We start from the raw sequence: 21,214 nt of genomic DNA, 5'->3' as shown, positions 1-21,214 counted from the left end.
TGTGTCCCTTTTGGCTCTTTGAACAAGCTATCCAATTAGTCCCATTCCATCGTCCTTTCCACATAGCTATGTGGAATTTGCCCCTTGAAATGATCATCCAAGTTATCTTTTTAAAGTCCCTTTAGAATCTACTTCCACCACCCTTTCAGGTAGTGTATTATAGCTCACAAGCTGCATGAAGAAAATAAAACTTCTCATTTTGCTTATGTTTCTTTTGCAAATTACCTAAATTTGGGAACTTATGGTCATTGAGACTTCTTACTTACTCTATCAAACCCACTCATAAATTTGAATGCACTAATTAAACCTCCCTTTAACCTTCTCTGCTCCATGGAGGACAGCCCCTATTTCTCTAGTCTCTCCATATAACTGAATCCCTCATTCCAGATAGCATTTTAGTAAATCTCCTTGCCCACTTTCCAAGGCCTTGATAACCTTCTTAAAGTGTGGTGCCAAGAATTGAACACAATGGGGAGGATTTTGACAGGCAAGGGATGGTGGGTTTGGGTGCATGTGAGGATTGTAAATCCCCTAAGAGCAATGTTGCATTGTGATCAGACATAATTTCACCCACTTCTGGGTTTCAGCCAGCCGAGCTTGTAAGAGAGCAGGTTAAGTCATCTAAATACTCTAATGGGTAATTAAGTCCTGTTTTAACCAAGGATTCTGGATTTAACAGTCAGCAGACCAATTTCCCAAGCTGTCAGCAACTCACCTGGGCCACAGGGAGTGCTGCTTCAGTGAAACTGACAGGCTGGGGAACCTTTGATCAGTGAAACTGAAGAGCTCCAGCCACGGCCATGGGAGAGGCTGTTGCTCACAGTGCTCCTCTCAGGGAGTGCTTTCAGTGTATGATTGTCAACTTCTTGGAAGTCACTTCACCTGTCATGCACTTCATTCACCTTCAGCTGCATTTTCCTGCTGCTAGCCCTCACCAAAGCATGGGAGTATTTCTGCAACTCTTTCTTGCACCTCTGAAAAAAGAACAAGAGGAATGCTAACACCAACAGCAGCAGCAGGAGCAGCACCAGCACCAGCACCAGCTGCCTTCTCCTCAGCAATATGCTGTTCAATAGGGTGGAGGAGATGAACACAGAGATCTAGCACCAAGAAGTTGAGGCCCTCAACACAGGGTCTACAGGCAGGAGATCAGCTCTTTTGACTTATGTGAGCACTAGTGCCTCAGGAAGCACAGCAGCCTCCTGGAACAAGACTGCCTTGGACGCGCATTGCCATTGGCCACCAAGGTGGTTGTCACTGAAGGGCTGTCTCCATCAAGTCTCTGGGGGGATGTACTCATGCTTCTCCTGATCTAAACTGCTATAAAGACACTTACTTTCCTCCTGAAGATGTCCTTGTCTCCCTCCAGCTGACGGGTATCTTGAGGCCTGGGAGACACAATCGCCCAACGTAAAAAATGCAAAAACAGGTTAAATCAGAGGCTACCAGCTTCATTGAAACATTTAAATAGTCAGCCTTCCTCTAGAGAGTGGGTTGTCTGCCCTCTGTAAAACCCAGAATGGACAGCTGGAGGTGGATAATGATCAGAGTTTAGATTTTTAAAATTTTAATGTCGGACTCTACCTAACCCATCCATTTTTGACTGCTAAGATTCAGCACTATGCCTCTCTTTATAAAGCCATGGATCTGGTGTGCCTTTTTTTTAAACAGCCTTCTCAACTTGACCTGCCACCTTCAAGGGATGAATTTTACATGCCCCAGACGGGTGTGTTTCCTCTGGAGTGGGGAGTGGGGTAGGGAGCAATGCTGTGGGCACCCATCCCACCACCTTCCTGCCCATCCCTGAGCTCACCCCCATAATGCGGTAGTATTGGGGGTGAGGGGGGGGGGCGCAGGCAGGCACCAAAATTGGCAACCCATCTGCCAAATTAAAATGACTATTTAAGGGTCAGTTAGGCCTATTTTCAAGCCTATTGACCCTAGTAATATGCTGCCCATGCCACAATAAGTTTGGTGTGGTCAGCAGAGCAGGAGCGGGAAGCCTGACTTTTAACCTCAAATGGTTTAAGGACAGGAAGGGAGCGGTCTGCTCTTTGCCGATCACGGGGTGGGTCCCTTTAGACTGAACTCCCTCTTCCTTCCTATCCACTCCCTCTCTTTAACCCATCTTCTCCCTGCCACTGCCCCTCTCCCTAATGTTTCCAACCCACCCAGTCCAAGACTCTGGACTTGCCTGCTCCGGAACCTACAAGCCTTGGACTCTCCCTTCAGTTGCAGTCCTGGCAGCTGCTACTGATGCACCTGCGGTGCTTCCGGGTTTAATGGACCTGCTGACCAATCAGGTTGGGCAGCAATTCCAGAGGTTGGGACGTCCGTGCCAATGAGACTCTCGTTAGTGAGCCCGGCAGCACTTTATTGCTATGGGGCTTCTTGGTGCGTTGTCGGTCAGCTTCCCACCACTATGGTTTCCAGAGGGTTTGTGTTGTCCGTGTCCCCCTTTCCCTGCTTCATATCATTCAGCCCAAGATTTCTATATGGACACCCCTTGGCCTCTCTGTTCCTGCACCCATTTAAAATTGTATCATTTAGTTTATGCTGCCGCTCCTCATGTTCCCAACCAAAATCCGTCTCTTCATATTTCTCTGTATTAAATTTCATCTGTCATGTATCTGTCCAATTCACCAATCTGTCTTTGTCCTCCTTAAGTCTGTTATTATCCTCCTGGTGGCCATCGTTATATAATTCCCCCCACCCCACTAGTCTGAAAAATAACTTCAGCAATACTCCCTGCTTTCCATCCCTTAGCCGATAAACATCTATTCATCCATTACACTCTTAATCCCATGGGCTTCAATTTTGCCAATAAGCCTAGTGTGTTATGCTTGTCAAACACCTTTAAAAAGTCTGTATACACAAAATCAACTGGGCTACTTTCATCATCACTTCCTGATACTTCATCAAAGAAATCAAACAAGTTAGTCAAACAACTATTTGCCTTTGTCATTTACTAGCCCATGTTTTATCCAAGTCAGAATTAATTTTCTTTTGGATTATTGCCACCACTCACGTTAAGCTGACTGATTCCTGGGTCTATCTCTCTCCTTTATACTCCTCCAGTCCTCCATTCTCATATCCAAGGAGGATTGGAAGATTGTGGCCAGAGCTTCTGCAATTTCTACTCTGCTTCCTTCGGGATCCCAGGATGTATCCCATCCAACTGGGTGTCATTTCTATTTTGTACGCTGTTAATATTTTAGTACCTCCTCTATCCATTTTTATTTTATATAATTTCCCTACTATGTCTTCCTTTACTGTAACATTGATTTGCCCACTTCTTTAGTGAAGATAGATATCTAGCCTTCCTTTAGAATCTCAGCCTCTGGCTCCATAAGAACATTTTGTTTAGGTCCCCAATCTGCTCGATCCTTCTTTTAGTGACTGTTTCTGTATTTGTATATTTATAAAAGGCTTTTGTGTTCTGTCATACTTTTCCTGTTATTCCCCATTCTTTGTCTTTCTTATTTCCTTTCTCAGTTCATCTCGTTACTTACTCAGTTTGGATTATGAGTCTGGCATTTATCATAAATCTCATTTTCTTGTTTTATTTTAATCTCTATATCCTGAGTCATCCAGGGAGTGCTAGCTTTGGATGCCATTCCTTGCCTCCTTGTGGAAATGTGACTGGTCAAATTGTTACCTTTTTTAACAGCCTTTCATCTCTTAGTTATTGTTTTACCTGCCAAGCTTTGATTCCAAACCATCTGGGCCAGATTTTTTCAACTCACTGAAATTAGCCCTCCTCCAATAGAGTATTTTCATGTTTTCCTATCTAATTTATCTCATTCAGAAGTGTGTCATTTGTAAAGTGTAATGAACGTCCTCCTTTTCATTGGTCCTGTAGCAGATTGGGAACTGCATGGCATTGACACCTTTGGGTGATATGGCTGAAGAACCTAATGATGAGAAAAATGCACCAAAAAAAAACTAGTTCTAAAGAAAGAGCTTGCTTCTTCATTCACTTCCTGTACACAATCAAATTCATTGCAAGTAGATATCAGTGTGCAAGGTACCACCTCCGTAGTGTCATAGCACTGAAAGAAGGATCCCCTTAATGTACAATGAATAAAAACAATGACTAAGCAATTGCTTCTTTGTTAGTTCCAAGCGCCAAGAAGTTCCAAACAAGTGTTGAAGCTAAAATATCAATTTGGTCTCTGTATGAAGAAATTATTTCTGATATCATATGTAAAATAATCACTTACTGATTTGAAGTTGTGCCCTCGTGTCTTTAATTCAGATTATTGAATCACACGGTACAGGAGGAGACCACTTGGCTCATTGTGTATGTGCTGCCATTTTAAGGGATATCTAATTAGTCCCATTCTCCTGCTTTTCCCCATAACCCTGCATTTTTTTATTTTTCAAGTATATAACCAGTTTCAACTGAAGAGATTCGCAGCATCATGAAATGCTGTTGAAATTGGGCACCCTTCGTTCAGTGTCCTTTGTGAGAAAACCTGGTATCACACTGATTGCATTTAATTAAAATAGAGTATGAAAGGAATACACACAAGCATAGGGAAGAGGGTCCAAATCTCTGCTTATTATCTAGTTTCATTATAATTCACAGAAAATTATAATTAAAGACAAAAAACTATAATTATCAATTGCACTAGCACAAATATTGATGCAATAAAGCACTTCTGGTGTATGAATAAATGGTAATGATCAAATCCTTAGTAAGTCAGGGTTAATTTCCTAAATACCAACTAAAAATATTCATTTTTTGCAATTCCATTTGTAAAGGAGAAGTGATGCCACTTTCCTTTGCATGTGCATATTACTGTGACTAATAAGTCCTTGGGTTCTGCAGCATCAAGCATTGGCCACTGAATCAACAGTTCTTGGAGAGAGTACAGGTCATTACATTCCCAAGGGTGGACAAAGATCCATATATCAATTGACCATTGTCAATGTAGCATTGAAGATGACAATTTTTTATTTTAGTCAGAAGTGAGGCCATATTGTACATCAAAACTAAAGAACATTCACAATCAGTAAAAGCCCAGCACAAGCTTTTGTTGCTTCTCCTGAAAGTACTCCTTTTTGCTTCTGTGTAGAAGGATTCTGCCCTTGATCACAATGCAGTGAGCTGTTGCTAGATATCCAAGCTCTGTGGAAGTTGTAGGGTAACAATGATTCTTGGAGCAGCCATTGGTAAGTTACCTTCATGGTTTGGGTGTGATTGTTATTACATCATTCATAGGAACATAGAACAGGAGTAAGCTATTCGGCTCTTTGAGCCTGTTCCCTCATTCAATTAGGTCATGAATGATCTGTAACTTAACTCTGTCTACCTGCCTTGGTTATATAACCCATAATACACCCATATATAATCCAAAAAAAAATCTATGAAACTCAGTTTTGAAGTTTTCAAGTGACAAGACTGAACAGCTCTATTGGAGAGAGAGTTCTAGAGTTCCAATATCATTTCTGTGAAAAAAAAAGCTTTCTGACATCACCCCTAAATGGCCTTGCTGCAATCTTAAGATTATGTCCCCTTATTCCTGACTGCCCCACCACAGGAAGTTGTTTCTCTCTATCGACATGATCAGCTTCTTTAATCATCTTAATCACCCCAATTAGATTATCCTTTAATATTCTACATTTAAGGAAATACAATTCTTTGAAACCTGGCCTCGTAATTTTAGACCAGTACCATCCTGGTGAATCTGCTTTGCATCCTGTCCAAGGACAATATCTCTTTCCTGAGGTGTGGTGCCCAGAGCTGAATGTATACTCTAAATGGAGTCAAACCAGAGCTTTATGTAACTGTAAAATAACTTCTACCCCTTCCTATTATAGCCTTCTTGAAATAAAGACCAGGATTCTATTAGGTTTTTCAATTATTTTTTGTACCTGATCACTAGCTATTGGTGATTTCTCCATTTGGGCTCCTAAATCTTACTGCTACTCCGTCACTAATTTCTCCCTACTTAAAATAAACTTTTACCTTTCTTCGGTCCAAAGTGGATGACCTCACACTTCCCCACATTAAACTAAACTGTGGCAAGTAACATACATGCCACACAAGTGCCAGGCAATGACTATCTCCCACAAGAGAGAATCCAAACATCTCCCCTTGACATTCAATGGCATTACCATCATTGAATCCCCCACTATCAACATCCTGTGGGTTACCTATACCAGAAACTGAACTGGGACAGCCATCTAAATAGTATGGCTACCAGACCAGATCAGAGGCTGGGGATTCTGCAGTGAGTAACTCACCTCCTGACTCCCCAAAGCCTGTCCACCATCTACAAGGCACAAGCCAGGAATGTGATGGAATATTCTCCACATGCCTGGATGAATGCAACTCCAACAACACTCAAGAAGCTTGACATCATCCAGGACAAAGCAACCCGCTTGATTGGCACCCATCCACCACCTTCAACATTCACTTCCTCAAACCGATGCACAGTGGCAGCAGTATGTTTCATCTACAAGATGCACTGCAGCAACTCACCAAGGCTTCTTCCAAAGCTACGACCTTTACCACTAAGAAGGATAAGAGCAGCAGATGCATGGGAACACCACTACCTGCAAGTTCCTCTCCAAGCCACACCCCATCCTGACTTGGAACTATGTTGTTGCTTCTTCACAGTTGCTGGATCAAGGTTCTGGAACTCCTTCCTAACAGCACTTGTGTATGTACCTACCATGTGCACTGTGATGGTTCAAGAAGGTGGCTCACCAGCACCTTCTCAAGAGTAATTAGGGACAGGTAATAAATTATGGCCCAGCCAATGATGCCCACATCCCGTGAAATAATTTTAAAAATTGGCCCCTTGAGCCTGCTCCACCATTCAATAAGATCACGGCTGATCTAATTGTGGTGTTAACTCCACTTTCCTACCAGCCCCCATAATCCTTGCCTTCCTTGTAGATCAAAAATCTATCTAACTCAGCCTTGAATATATTCAATGGCCCAGTCTCTACTTCTCTCTGGGGTAGAGAATTCCGAAGATTAATGACCCTTTGAGAGAAGAGATCCCTTATAATCTTAAATCGGAAAGGTATTCCTCAGTTCTAGATGCCCCCATGTGGGGAAACACTCCCTCAGCATGTATCCTGTCAAACCCCCTCAGAATCGTATATGTTTCACTAAAACCACCTCTCATTCTTCTAAACTCCAATGAGTGGCCCATACTGCTCAACCTTTCATCACATGGCAATCCCTTCATTTCAGGAATCAACCTAATGAACCTTCTCTGAACTGCCTCCAATGAAAGTATATCCCTTATTAGGTAAGGAGACAAAACCTCTATGTAATACTTCAAGTGGGGGATCTCATCAATGCCATGTATTATTATAGCAAGCCTTCCTTCAAGCCCACTTGCAATAAAAGCCAATATTCCATTTGCCTTCCCAGTTACTTACTGTACAGGCATGCTGAATTTCTATGATTCATGGGCCGGAATTTTCCTGTTGGCATGTGGGGGCGGGCCCTGCACGCCCGTGCATTAAATTAAACGTGGTGACGTCAGGCAAGCGTTCCAATGTCACTGCGCTTCATCGCTATGTTTCATTGGGTGGGCGCACATTAATCTCTGATGCGCTCCTGCCATTAATTAACGGGTCACTTAAGGCCCTTGAGGCACCAATCGACGGCGACTTTTCGGTGCCTGTGCAACCTTCAGGTGGGCGCTTGGGCACAATGGGCAGGCGGGTAGGATACTTTTGTATAAACCTCATCCAGGGGCAAGATAAGAGGGCTCAATGGGATCGCAAGTGTGATGTCAAATATTGATTTTCAAAGTTACTGATACTTGCCTGTGTGATCTGCAATACTTCAAAATGCATACCAGCTGCTTGGTCTGGACTCATAACCGTGAGCAATCTTTTTTGGGTCTGCAGATTTCAGGAACCCTTTCCATAGCCTGGGAATGGGAGCTGAACTCTCCACTGGAGGCGCCTGCCCTGAGGTGGAAGGGAGGGCTAGAAGGGGGAGGAGGCCAGGTGTGCACATTCAGCCTCCAGGGGAGCCACCTTTCAGAGGACAGGCACAAGGGGTGCAGGGCCAAGAGGTAGTCCAAGGCGGAAGGGGCTGCCAGGGTTTAGAGGCGGCGAAGCAGCTACCTCATTACGACTGAGGTGCAGTGCCAAAGGAGATTCCGACTGTCAAGGGAGACAGTCAACTATATCTGTCAGATGATTGGGCCTGAGATCTCCGCTAACTGTATGGGTGGACACCCCATGCCAGTGGCTCTGAAGGTCACAGCTGCCCTCAACTTCTTTGCCTCTGGCTTCGTCCAGAGTGGGTGATCTTTGTCTCCCAATCAGCTGTCCACACTTGTGTCAAGCAGGTTATAGGCGCTCTGTTCAGGCGTGCATTGACCTTCATCCACTTCCGTTGGGACTGGGCAAGCCAGACACAGTGAGCCAGAGGCTTTGTGGCCATTGCTGGCTTCCCCCGTGTCCAGGGTGCAATAGACTGCACACATGTGGGCATCAATGCACCAGCAGGTGAGCCCAGTTTCTTCGTCTACAGGAAGGGCTTCCACTCCATGAACGTGCAGATAGTGTGTGATCACAGGATGCAGATTCTAAAAGTCTGTGCAAGGTACCCAGGCAGCTCCCATGATGCCTACATCCTCAGACACTCCCAGGTGCCGGGGCTGTTCAGTGCTCTGGCTCGGCTGCTGGGTGACAAGGGTTATCCCCTCAGAAGGTGGCTCACGATGCCTCTCCGCCATCCAAGAACAAAAGCTGAGCAGCTGTACAATAGGAGCCATGCCTCCACAAGGGCTGTGGTGAAGAGAGCCATTGGTCTTCTCAAGAGGCGCTTCCGACGCCTGGACCTCTCAGGGAGCGCACTCCAGTGCCCCCCATGTTGTGTGTCGCTGATAGTGGTTGCATGCTGCACTCTCCACAACCTTGCACTGGAAAGGGGGGATGCTGTGGACGATGAAGACGTCAGTGCAGTGGCTGCAGCTGAACATGATGAGTCCAGCAGTGAGTCAGAGGATGAGCGTGCACGAGGGAATTCTGAGGGGCTAGATGCTGACCCAGGTATACTCCAGGGAGGCAGGGACAGCTGGGAGGCTCTAATCCAACAAACCTTCAGCAAGCACACCACAGATGGACCTCCAGGACAAGCTTGGGCTGTAGGCTCCATACTCAATACCCAAGTGCAAAATCTGCCTGGTTAGGAACATTAACTAAGGGCCTTGTTGAGAAAGCCGAATGTCCCACAGAACACTCATAACATTTTTGGAAACCATCCACCTGCAGAAGAAAAGAAGCACCCTCAGCCATGATGACATGTCTGAATTTAATATTATAACAAAAGAAACTTTAGGAAACAAAATGACAACATGTTCAAAATCACACCAGCTCATGAAGACCTCATTGCGGGCCAACACAAAAACACCAGTGATAAACCTGTGGTGTGCCTAAGGTGCCTTATGTTTACATTTTCGGATGCTACGTCTTGGCACTGACCCCTCGCTGGGAGTGGCATCTGAGACAGCCTGCTGACTCTGCCGTCCTGTTGGCCTCAATGACCTTGGTGGTCGTCCTCTGGCCTGTGGAGCCTGAGCTGGCCCTGCCTGGAAGGGAGCTGCCAGTTCCACAGCTGGCATCTCCCCAGTCATCACAGCCTCACTGGATGCAACGGTCACTGGGAGAGGGGCGGAGGAACTGCTGCCCACACCCCGAGCACCCTCAGAGGAGCCCACAGAGATGACAGGCAGCTGCTGCGTTGACGTGAGGTCACTTCAGAGCTCCCTGCTCCCCGTGGATGGATGACCATCCCGCACACTGGCTCTGACTAGCTGAGGTCAATGCCGATGTGAGGGCTTGCTGGTCCGAGCGCACCCCGAGGAAGCCCTGATTGGTCTCCTGGAGGAGCCTCTCCACAAGAGTCGCCACTCTCTCCATGGAGGACGCATGGCGCTCGGCCATGAGGCTCGTTGCATCGGCGATGGTCCGCATAGACTCCTCCATCACAGACACCAAGCCAAGCATAGCCTCAGGTATCTCCACCTGATGGTCCCACACATCCAGCCGCATTTCCTGTGTTTGTTGCTTCGCGGATGTCTCCAGAGGTACATCATCAGGCACCAACTGAGCATGTGCCTGGTCCCCTGCAGTCCTCCGACTGCTGGCGCCATGAGCTGTCTCTGTCTCTGCCAGCTCCTTCAGTGACTCTGAAGTGCCCTCAAAACTGTGCCCTGGGACACCAGCCGATGATCTAATTCCCCCTGAGGTACTAGTATCTGCGCTGGTGCCTGCCTGGCAGAGATGATGTGACGCTGGTGCGAGGGGGCTCCTGCTTCTCCTCCTTCTGGCCCTGCTCCACTGATGCTGAAAGGGAGAACAAGGACATTGGATCAGTTAATGTGAAAACAATGTCAATGTGTATCCCTGTCCCCTGGATCATTATGCGCTCATCCTTCCATAACAAATGGTCAAGCCATGTTGCAAACTTCAATCACTGAATATTCAGCACTGCCATGACTGCTGGGAGAACAATGGTGACCTCACTGCTGGGCAAACATACCTGCCCATGGCACCCCAGCCTCACCGACACTGGTGGACCTGGGTGCATGGCACCTCTCCAAATCCAGGGCCTCCTGCTTGAAGCGGCTGAGAATCGTTAACTGTGCTGGGCTGCTGCTAGTCCTCACCCGCTTGGTAGCATTATGTGCATTCTTCTCCTGAAAAGCAGAAAAGAGCTACTTGTACATGGATTCTTTTCGCAGACGGCCCTCCCCAACCAGAGAAGGACATTGCAGGGCTTCAGTGTCTCCTCATTCCGCTGCTGCCGAGCACTCGCACAAAAATGCTAGGCCTGCCCTCCATCCCCCCCAAAACCCAACGCCCTTGGCAAATCACATCACATTAGGCACCACACAGTCTAATCTTCCATTGCAAGGAGGCGCAAGCATGTGAAGCGCAGAGGAGAGCAGATCGATTGGTGCCAACTCCACCCTGAAACACCCTTCCCAGCATGCCTTCACCCTGACTTTGACATGCCCTGGAGTTCCAGCACTGCGCCTAGGTGTAGCTCCTGCAGGTTACTCCCAAAACTGTAATGTGGGTCTAGGTGTACCACATGCCACTGGTGCAGAACCCATCTCTTCACCACCGACTCAGGGTGACCTCGGCTTGGGCAATATCTGCTGGCCCACCAAGCGAAGGACACATGCCATCAATGATTCAATGCAGTCACTACACTCAGACTTGGTGGTGGGGGCACCAGGGGGGAAAGCTTACCTGCTAGGTTCAGTGACCAATGCCAACATGGTACTCGCCCATCCCGAGCGCAACAGGTCATTGAAACGCTTGCGACACTGGATCTAGGTGCGCCGCACCACATTGTGGGAGCTCAGCACCTCTGCCACCTCCTCCCAGGGACATTTGGTCATGTGGAGGTCCTCCTCCTCCAGTTCTGGGGTACCAGGACCTCCCGCCGTGCTGCTACCTCCTTGAGGAGGGTAGCAAGGCAATCACCTGAATAACGAGAGGCACACTGGTCCCCCTCCTCTACCCTCCTGCTCTACTGCTCACCAGCAGCGCTCTGGGGAGCCCTCCCACTAACCATGCAGCCTTTGAAAGGCTGCTGCAACTTTTTTAAACAGGTTGCTGGGTCACCTTTGGACACAATGGACATAGCAGTCCCGCTGCCGCCTGCCCACACCTGCTGTCCTCGGGAGCTGCGATTCACACTGGGTGTGCCTTAATTGGCTTGCTCCCACTCTGCCCGCCCAACAGGCAGAAAATTCTGCCCATGTACAAGGAGACCCAGATCCCTCTGCAGTGCAGCATGCTGCAGTCTCTTTTCATTTAAATAATATTCTGCTTTTCTATTCTTCCCACCAAAGTGGACAATCTCACATTTTCTCATGTTATACTCCATTGTCCATACTTAACCTATCTATATCTCTTTCAGACTCTTTGTGTCTTCCTCACAACTTACTTACTTATCTTTGTATCATGAGGAAATTTGGCTACAAATACACTCAGTCCTTTCATCCAAATCATTTATGTATATTGCAAATAGTTGAGGCCTCAGCACAGATCCCTGTGGCACTCCACGAGTTAGTTTGCCAACATGAAAATTACCAATTTATCTCTGTTTCCTGTACATCAGCCAATCCTCTGTCCATGCTCATATATTTACCCCCAACACCATGATTTCTAATGCTCTTATGTGGAGCCTTTTAGTATGCCTTTTGGAAATTCAAATACATTATATCTACTGGTTCACCTTTATTCACTCTGCTTGTTACATCCTCAAAGAGCTCTAATAAATTTGTAAGACATGCTTTTCCTTTCATAAAGCCATTTTGACTCTGCTTGAATATATAATCCCTACTCTGAGCTCCAAATCAATTCTCTACCCATATCAAAAGGTTACCTCCAATTCCATGCACTTCTATTTTTCCTAATCATCTCCTATGTGGAACCTAATTGAATGCCTTATCATACTCCGTATAAATAATAGCTCTAGACACTGCCTTATTTACCACATTAGTTGCCTCCTCAAATAATTCAACTAAGTTTTTAAAGCTTGACTTGCCTTTTACAAATCCATGTTACTTGCCTCCAATTTGTATATGTTTGTCCAAGTGCTTAGTCACTCTGCCCCAATTATATTAACAGACATTAGACTAACAGGCCTATAATTCCCTCGTTTCTCTCTCGCCTTCTTTTATAGTGGAATGACATTGGCAATTTCCAATCCAAGTACACCTTCCTATACAGTGTAGAGCCACATGTGAACATATGTGTGTGATGTGTATATCACATATATACAGAGTGCGGGTACTATAGTATTCACATTAGATAGGACAATAAAAATAGTGGTCCTGAAATGCATTTTCATAAACAGTGTACTGAGCTGTCTTTTCTAAGCCTTATTTGTTGTGTATATGTCAGGTTGGAAACATCGTACCAGAAGTTTCAGCAGTGTCATGTTTTATGTGCTTCATTTACTAAGTGACTGTCCAGTTTATTTAATGTCGACTTGATTGCCCTATTTGTCTAGTTATGTGATAATCTAGTAGATATGCATTTCAGATAGCCATTTCTGTGGTTTCTTGGGAGTTTGAGTTATCCCTTTGACAGGTGATACGGGGACAAGTGTACTAATTTGAAACAACTGATATCCTGTTCAGTGAGACTGTCTCACTGATGTTTTGGTTGAAACTACAATCAACTTACCAAAGTTACAAAAAAAGCTTAAATTTAAGTTCCAAATCTATTCACATGTTCAGACATATCAAAGGCTCTGTTGCAAACATAATACCAGTTCATTGCTAACCTTCAATTTATAGAGCTGATAATCACTGTATTACTACAAGTAGCCTATTGTGGAACATTGCTTGATGGAGGAGTTATTACATGCATGGAAGATGCACTGAAGTAATCTGTTCGCATTATGTTATATGAAGCATCTAATTAAACCGTGCTGAACACAACAATGAAGGAGAGGGGGAGATGAAATAACAGCAAACCTAGATTATTTGACTATTGTGCTTGTGTGTGGCTTTCTGTAATTCAAATTTCACTGTTACCTTGAAACATGGAATAATGTGTGTTTCAAAAATTTCCATGTTCAACTTTTCCCCTTTTACAGGTTTATTCTTGTCATGAAGGTAGGATGGAGTTCTGGTGCTGTGATTACTTTGTCTTTCCGTGATTCTTTTCATATCAATGTCACATTGGATCAGTGCACACTATTGTTTACAGTTGTGATTCTTTTGTGTGAATATTACAATGGGTAGACAATTAAACACCGTAGACACCCTTCACCTGTGACAAGTTCAGATATTCATTAGCAGTCTCAGGTTTGATAGAGCATGTTTAGACAGAGAGTAAAGTTCTTTATACTCTACCCCAGCAAAGCACGATAATTCCAATTTCGGTAGAGTATATGTACTATATTGGTGTGCCATTGTTCCATGTCACACACCGCTTGTTGGCTTACAGACAGGGTGGCTAAGAAAAACTTACATTTATATAGCAACTTTTTATCCTCAGGGTGTCTCAAAGCTAACAATATGCTCTCAATGTTTTTGAAGTTTAGTCACTGTTGTCTTGTAAGCAAACATGGCAATCAATTTGCACAGAGCAGCACAAGTGAGATAGATGACCAGTAAACCTGTTCTTGGTAACATTAGTTAAGGAAAGGAGAATACTGGGTAAAACAGATTAATATGACATCTAAAGGACAGCAGTTCCAACAATACTTTCTCAGCGTTTCACTCAGGTATCAGCTTAGACTCTGCTCTATTCAACCAACAATTTTCTAATGTAGAGATTAATCTATCTGTAGTAACTAAGTATGTCAAATTTAATTTTTCTTACATTTCAAAGATGTATTCAATTACTTGGTGTGCAAGTTTGTGAAGGAGGAAGGCATTCCACCTCTAGGGGTCATCAGGATGCTAATGATGAACAAGAGGCAGCAGCTGGAACTAAAGACACGGTGCAAGGAATATGTATTTTTACAGCCTTGATCACTGATTTCTTTGCATGTTGAGTTCACATTGAATTATACATTCTTCATATATTGTGTGTCAAAACATGCTGGTTAAAATTGCCAGACTTTACTCCTGATTGCTTAGTTGGCATCCAAACAATATTTAATCCTTGTAAGGCATGCTGTAACATCACTGCAGCCCATAATGATACATTTATTACAGTGTTTTATTGATATTTTCAGAAAGCCTTTGATAAAGTGCTACATAAGAGGTTAATCTGCAAAATTAAAGCACATGGGATTTGGGATAATATATTGGCATGGATTGAGAACTGGTTAACAGACAGGAAACAGAGATTAGGAATAAATGCATCTTTTTTGGAATGGCAGGCGGTGACTCGTGGGATACCGCAGGGCTCAGTGCTTGGGCCCCAGCTATTCACAATATATATCAGTGATTTAGATGAGGGAAGCAAATGTAATATTTCCAAGTTTGCTGATGACACAAAACTAGGTGGGAATGTGAGTGGTGTGGAGGATGTAAAGAGGCTTCAAGGCAATTTAGACAAATTGAGTGAGTGGGCAGATACATGGCAGATGCAGTATAATGTGGATAAGTGTGAAGTTATCCATTTTGGTAGGAAAAACAAAATGACAGAGTATAATTTAAAACATGGTAGATTGGAAAATGTTTGTGCACAAAGAGACCTGGGTGTCCTTGTACACCAATCATTAAAAGCAAGCATGCAGGTGCAGCGAGTAGTTAGGAAGGCAAATGGTATGTTGGCTTTCATTGCAACAAGATTTGAGTACAGGAACAAGCATGTCTTACTGCAGCTGCACAGGGCCTTGGTGTGTCCACACCTAGAGTAATGTGTGCAGTTTTGGTCTTCTTACTTAAGAACGGATATACTTGCCATAGAGGGAGTGCAGCGAAGGTTCACCAGACTGATTCCTGAGATGGTAGCATTATCGTATGAGGAGAGATTGGGTCGACTAGGCCTGTATTCACTGGAGTTTAGAAGAATGAGAGGGGGTCTCATTGAAACATGTAAAATTCTGACAGGACTGGACAGACAGGATAAAGGGATGATGTTTCCCCTGATTGGGGGATCTAGAACAAAGGATCACAGTCTCGGGATACGAGGTAGGCCATTTAGGACTGAGATGATCAGAAATTTCTTCACTCAGAGGGTGGTGAACCTGTGGAATTCTCTACCACGGAAGGCTGTGGAGGCCAAATCACTGAATATATTTCAGAAGGAAACAGATAGATTTCTAGACACCAAAGGAGTCAAGGAGTATAGGGAGTGAGGGGAAGTATGGTGTGAGATAGAGGATCAGCCGTGATCATATTGAATGGCGGAACAGGCTCGAATAGTCTACTTCTGCTCCTATTTTCTATGTTTCTATGTTTCTGTACCTAAAACTAACATACAGAAAGGAGTTATAAAAACATTCTCTTGAACAGAATTTTAGATTTTGTGTAAATTCACTTAATATATTTGTCATGTTATGCTTCCCTCTTGTACATTATGGAAAACTGGGGCAACACCTACTCCATATTTAAATGATTTTTTATTGTACTGGAAAGGGGAGGCATTGGAAAAGTCTTCCATAAACTTTTCATTGATTGACATAGGATCACATTTCCAGACGAAAAGACATTATTGACCTCTGCAGGTGCATCAGCAATTTTAGCTAAATCATCGATGGTTTGCACTACATCCAAATGCTATGTGCTCGTATGGCAGTGGCACAAAGTGGCATTGCTGTTTTGTTCACAAGGGATCCAACAGCAAATGCTGTGAACCAACTAGCACATCTCTTTACAAGACTAATGAAGATCTTTGACCCTGCTAATTACTGATGTCTGGCTTTCCATGATGTTTATAGAACCCTTCCTCAAAGTGCTGCTCATCATTTCACCAAGAAACTGAAAATCAACTGTAACTGCCAAGGGACTAGTGGCCCAATAGGCAATGCCAATCTGGATGGTGAAGGTCTCAAGACATTCTCTCTCCAAGATTGCCATGCCAGTCAAGACACTGTCAAGACAGGAGCAATTGAGAGCACTGGACTCATTGGCAGAGTGCTATGCATTACCCTATTCCATTAGAACGAAAACAGGTTGAGTGCTGGACTCCTCCACACAACCATGGCCTTATGTTTATAAAGACAAGCATTTGTTTGGCTTATTCAAAAGTTTCCTTTTGAATGGTGACCACAAGGGGTCAGAAACTGGAAACAGCTCTAATGGGACCATGAACATGCTGATGCACTGTGTGACAGGCACTTGGCATGCTACTGCCTCATCATTAACTTTGACCTATGCTGCATTCTTTGCTGCCTTCAATTTCTCACTATATAAATATTTCATGGTGTGCGTTCCTGGACTGACATTTGTGTGGCTGGAGATACTGATGAGTGAATGGTTCCTCATCTCCTTGACAAGGCTCCCTGCTGGGCTCTGGCTGTTTCAAAACAAGAAAAAAGAGAATGACTTCATGGCTAAGGATTTTTCTACATTTCTACAGTGGCAAACTGTGTACAGTGAATGTACAGTGACTGTTTTTGAGTTCAGCCTATAATCAATTTTACAAGCTATATGCTACCACATCATGGACAGGAACTCCAATCTCTCCTCTCACTTTCTCAAAACGAATAGGGACTGGGGCCAATCTTCCATTAGTTGTTATCATCTCAAATCCTCAGAATTATTGAATTGACTTATCCTGTAAGAGAAGAGAATAATTAAAGGCTAGGTATGTTCAAATGGTACAGCATTATATGAGGACATTTGTCTCAAGTTTGTGCTCATGCTTTTCTCTGCACGAGTTACATTGTCTAATCCCACACACTAGCTCGCTCCCAATATTATTTAATCTTTACACTTTTACAAGCAGAATTTACAGATTATACTTCTCCAATTTACCGACAGTTGCACATTTTAACTTTTCCCCTTCCTTTGACATATTTTCTACAATAGGAAGCCCAAATCTGTACACTACGAAGGAGAATGAAGAGCCTCTATCCTCTCTGTAACTTTGAATTAAATATTGTTAAGTGGCTCTTTAAAAGCTGAGGATAGCTCCTCCACCTCCAGTTTAATTTACAGGGTGGTTCTTTCAAGCCTCTTTCTCCCCATAGGGGCCTTTTTACAGGTAATAATTATTGCTTTGCACCTGCAGACTGTTCTGCAGTATATGCTTGTGACTAATTGCTGAATCAAGCAACACTTGTGTTTAATGTCAACAGTACTGTCTGATCTCAGTTGGAGTTAAAAAATTGCTGTTCCTACTGATTAGGTTTCTCAGAAAAACCTGATGATATGTCTTAATAGATCTTTATGAAGTATCAAGATAATTTAGCACTGTTATTTGAAGAGCTTTTTGCTTCTGCTGAAGATACTGTCCCTGAAAGTCCATGGCATTTTTACTCTTCTCCCACCATAACTCTGATAGGAGAGCATTGGAGACAGAATGAATTGACTATTTATGGTATCACCTTGGGTAATTCACTGGTCTCCCTCAGGAGTTACACCAAGATATTATCAAATCGCCTAAGTAAAATAGCGTAAACAGCCTTTCCTCTGAGGGAACCCACTGCAAGATCCTACAATAAGCAAATGAAACCAGTGACCAGTTAATTTGTTGAGGGATAATTGTTGGCTAGGGCACCTCCCCTTCTATTCTTTAGGTTGTACAGTTGGATATTTCCATTCCCTTGAAAATACAGTGGGGGTTTCAGCTTAACGCTTCATCTGAAGGTCAGCACCTCCGAAAATGTGACACTGCTTCAGTGCTGTACTGAAATAGCAAACTAAATTATGTGTTCAAGCCCTGGAGTGGACATGAAGCCACAATCTTCTTACACAAAGATGAGTGCTACCAGTTGTGATTAGTATAAAGTTACTAGATATTTGTTTTGTTACATAAAGTATGTTTAGTTTACCAATTTTGGTACAGAATCAGCGATCTTAAAGTTATAGCTCCAATCCCATCACAGCAAGTTCTGGATTTGAATTCAAGAAATCTGGCAATTTGTGGGATATGACCATGAAAGATGTTGGATTGTCAAAAATACACAACTCCTTCACTAATGTCCATCAGGGAAGAAACCTGTCCAGTCTCGTTCATTGCTAATACCATTGGAACAATTAGCAATTGCCCTGCCAGTGTTGTCCACATCCCAAAACAAATGAAAAAATGTAATGTAAGGAATTTGGGGGCACACCTGAGAGATTGTGGATAACAAATTTCAATCTTTGGCATTAGGCTGGTGGAGTGACTGGGACATTTTCCCTGACTTGCTCATCTGAAGCCAAGGACCGATTTGTCCAAAATGAGGGAGAATGGTGTGGAGGCCAGCAAGCAGGAGTGGAAAATCCTATGCTTAGAGACTGTTATAAGAAACCTAAGGAAATAGGTCCTGGGAACCAGTTCAGTGCATTAGGGGGAATCCAATGGGGATTGAGATCAGGGGAGAAGAGGGTAGCCTGGAGCATGTGAGGTCCAAGGTGTTCTTCTGGAACCTGGAGGAGCACGTAAACTCCTCCTGGCCAGCAAGGAAAACAAGTAACTAAATTCAAGTAACTAACCTTTTCACCCACAACTGGGCCTACTCTTTTGTGGGGCCAGGCTTCCCTGGTGAGACTGGCACCAGGTGCCAATCTCTAAATTCTGGTTGGGGCCTGAATAATCTAATTGCATCCTGACTTTTGAATGTTTATGAAGCTTCTCACGGTAAATGTCTCATACATCTCGCAAAACCCAGGAACTAAAATTATGGCCTTGCAAGAGTGCTGTGGCCAGCCAGAGGGCAGGGCACTGCCTCTATTTTAACTCCCTACATGCATCCTTCCCATCAGGCATGGGAAGTTAAAATTGGCCCTTTCAGGCTGTCTGACGAGTTTGAAACATTTCTCCATTAAATCAACAAAATGAATCTGCAAATTATAATACCGTATCAGGTGAAAGGAAATGTGATAGGATAGGGCGGGGAAACTTGATCTGATGACAGTGGACAGGAGGACAGCCAACAACCAGCCTATAGTTCCAATGATTCTGATGCTGCATGAACAACAGTAAGTCATCTTTATATGGCACCTTTAATGTAATAAAACCTACCCCAAGGGTGTTTTACAGAAGCTATAAAACAAAATAAAATCACAAGTTCATAGGAAATAGGAGCAGGAGCAGGGCCATTCGGCTCATTGAGTCTGCTCCGCTTTTCAATAAGATCATGGTTGATCTGATTGTGGTTTTAACTCCACTCTCCTGCCCGCATCCCCCATAACCCTTGACTCTCTTGTCGATCAAAAATCTGTCTAACTCAGCCTTGAATATATTCTCTAGGATAGAGAATTTCAAAGACTATCAATGTTCTAAGGGAAGAGATTCCTCCTCAACTCCATCTTAAGTATTTTAAACTGTGCCCCCAGCTCTAGATTCCCCCACCAGAGGAAACAACTTCTTAGCATCCATCTTGTCAAGCCCCCACAAAATCTTATATATTTCAATAAGATCGCCTCTCATTCTTCTAAACTTCAATGAGTATAGGCCCAACCTGCTCAACTTTTCCTTATAAGACAACTCCTTCTTCCTAAGGATTAATTAGCTGAGTGAACATTTTCTGAACTTCTTCCGATGGAAGTATATCTTTTCTTAAATAAGGAGAGCAAAACTGTTCGCTGTAGTCTAGGTGCAGTCTCACCAATGCCCTATGCAGCTGTAGCAAGACTTGCCTATTTTTAGACTCCATCCTCCTTGCAATAAAGGCCAACATTCCATTTGTCTTCCTAGTTATTTGCTGTAAAAATGTCAATTGTCTTTCAACAGTCACAGGTATATGACACAAGTGCGACAAAGCAGTCTGATAATTTAGCAACAGTAAAGGAGTTAAGAGAGGTAGTGGTGAGGCAGAGATGCATGTCCTCAGTGTACATGTGAAAACTAATGCTGTGCCTTTGGTTGATGTTGCCAAGGGGCAGCATGTAGATGAGAACAGGAAGGAGCCAAGGATAGATCCTTTGGGTCACCAGAGGTAAGGGTGCGAGCACAGGAAAAGAAACCAGTGCAACTGATTCTCTGGCTACAATTAGTAAAGAATGGAGCCAGCTAAAAGCAGCCCCACCCAGCTGGATGATAGTGGAGAGGTTTTGGAGAAGGATAGTGTGGTCAACCATGTCAAAGGCTGCAGACAGGTCGCAAAGGTCAAGGAGGTAAAGTTTACCTTTGGCACAGTCACATAGGATGTGACTTGTAACTTTGATAAGAACTGTTCCAGTACTGCAGCTGTACTTCTGATTGGAGGGATTCAAACACAATGTCTTGGGAAAGATGGGAAAGGATTTCAGAGCAACGATACGTTCAAGGACTTTTGAGAGGAATGGGAGGTTGGAGCTGGGATGATAGTTTGCAAGGATAGCGGGATCAAGGATTATATTATTGGGGGGAGGGCTGACGATGGCAGATTTAAAGGAGAGAGGACAATACCTGAATAAAGAGAACTAGTAACAATATCAGCTAATATGTGGGGAACCTGACGGGGAAGCTGGGTTGTCAGCAGTTTAGTTGGAATAGCAGGAGGTGGGTTTCATGGACAAAGTGAGCATGGATAGGGCATGAGAGGAGATAGGACTAGAGAAAAGTACGAGTTCAGGGTTAAGGTTAGGGTGGAGCATTAGAGGAAGTCTGGTTCGGTCAGCTATTGGAAGTGAAGGACGTAGCAGGGGCAGCTGATCAGATGGTCTCAATC

Source organism: Carcharodon carcharias, chromosome 9, assembly GCF_017639515.1.
Source record: "Carcharodon carcharias isolate sCarCar2 chromosome 9, sCarCar2.pri, whole genome shotgun sequence".
In the NCBI taxonomy this organism is placed as follows: domain Eukaryota; kingdom Metazoa; phylum Chordata; class Chondrichthyes; order Lamniformes; family Lamnidae; genus Carcharodon; species Carcharodon carcharias.
The sequence above is the reverse complement of the archived record's forward strand: the minus strand, read 5'-3'. Positions refer to the sequence as shown.